This window comes from Peromyscus leucopus, chromosome 14 (genome assembly GCF_004664715.2).
Source record: "Peromyscus leucopus breed LL Stock chromosome 14, UCI_PerLeu_2.1, whole genome shotgun sequence".
Taxonomy (NCBI): Eukaryota; Metazoa; Chordata; class Mammalia; order Rodentia; family Cricetidae; genus Peromyscus; species Peromyscus leucopus.
Window position 1 is genome coordinate 82,654,911 of NC_051075.1, and position 1,731 is coordinate 82,656,641.

At 45.6% G+C, this 1,731-nt stretch overlaps 1 pseudogene; it reads right to left on the reverse strand.

Moving 5' to 3' along the window:
- Window positions 1-657: 657 nt before the first annotated feature.
- LOC114687065 lies at window positions 658-1,190 on the reverse strand (annotated as a pseudogene).
- Window positions 1,191-1,731: the final 541 nt, after the last annotated feature.

A 1,731-nucleotide genomic window follows, 5' to 3' on the forward strand; every position in this document is an offset into this window, starting at 1 on the left:
CTCAAGTTCTAGAATGCTCTAGTAGTTTCAGGCATGGGTTACATTCACAGAGTGGACTTTATATCCAGTCAGAGAATGGTTGATTACCCCCACAACATTTCTTGCAGGCAGGTCACCATCATAGGTCACATAGCTTGTAGTTAGATTGATTATTACCTCTCTGCTCTGAGAACATGCAAAATAGCTTCTACTACCATGAACAGTAGTCAGTAGGCATGAGGACTCCAGTAAGTCAATTCAAATTCTCTGCGTTCAAGGTGATATATGAGTCTTGTTTTCATCAATAAGGTATTACCATCAGTTTATGGAGAGCCCTCAATACCCTTGGAAATAGCCTGAGATATTTTACAGTTTCCATGGTGCCCCGTTGGCCAATGACTCACTTTAGGAATGCTTGTCCAGAAATGCCAATCTTCCCAATATTCAGTTGTTTATTGAACGTGAATGTTACAATAATTTGGAATCTGAAGATGTAGGGTTTTGATGCCAAGGATTGAGTAGAACCACAGTTCTGAAGCACCTGGGTTAGGAACCAGACACTCTTAAACTTAAAAAAAAAAATTCTGAAAAAAAATGAAAAGGGAGGCTTATTTGTATAGAAGTAAGACAAGTCTCTGAAACTCAGAGTGAAGAGGAAACCCCAGGGTCTAGCAGGAAATGTGTGCCCCACCCAACCTCCTGAATTGTAGAAGGAAGGCAGAGAGCTGAGATCCAGCCTGAACTATTGTACACCTGTCAGCTGAGGCTGTGTCTCTGTGCTCTCTGAGCACAGCAGTATGTGGCAGTATCTTCAGTGTCCACACTGGAGATCTTGAGGAATACGAAGTTGTTGCAGGTGTCCTTGGGGATTGGGAGCTGCTTCTTCAGGGATGGGTTGTATAGTACTTACCATCATCCCAATAAGTGCTTGTCAGCCATTGAAAACTCTTTCCTGAGTGCGGAAGTATCCAGACCACACCTATATCATACGTGCTCAGTGAAAACCCAGAGAAAGAGCAGGTCAGACTGACGGTCACTGAGACTGCAAGCATCCAGGGCCAGACTCCCTCAGGGTAACAGGACATCTGTGGGGAAAGAAAGCAGAGGGTAAGGTTGGAACAGGGTGAGCATATGGAAGTTCATCCCTTAGAGCCTTGGCACTCACAGGCAGGGACATTCAGCAGCAGGAATGAGGAAGCAAGCCTGGCCATGGCTGCACACCAGTGAGTACCCAGGCCCAGCTTTGACTTTTCAACCCAGGGTTGGGCGGAGCCAGGAGAGATTTGCATTTCCTCTCCAGGTGCTGACTCTGATGGTGGATTTATGTTTTAGGTCATAGGAGGAGAAGGTCCGTTACAGGGGCACACAGGAGTCCTCAGTGGAGTTCACCTCTGCTCCCCATATGGAGTAGTCCATATAGTAAGCCCCAGGTCCTCAGTATACAACACATCTGATGAGTGCTATGCTGTGGATAACGCTCTATATAAATAAAGCACTGACTGGCCAGTGACCAGGCAGGAAGTATAGGCGGGACAAGGAGAGAGGAGAATGAGGAAGGAGGAAGGAAAGAGAGACCGTTTGGAGCCACTGCCAGGACAAGGAAGATGTAAAGTACTGGTAAGCCACAAGCCACGTGGCAAAGTAAAGATTAATAGAAATGGGCTGAATATAAGAGTGACAGCTAGACAATGATAGGCCTGAGCTAATGGCCAAGCAGTTTAAATAATGTAAGAGTCTGTGTGTTTATTTTAT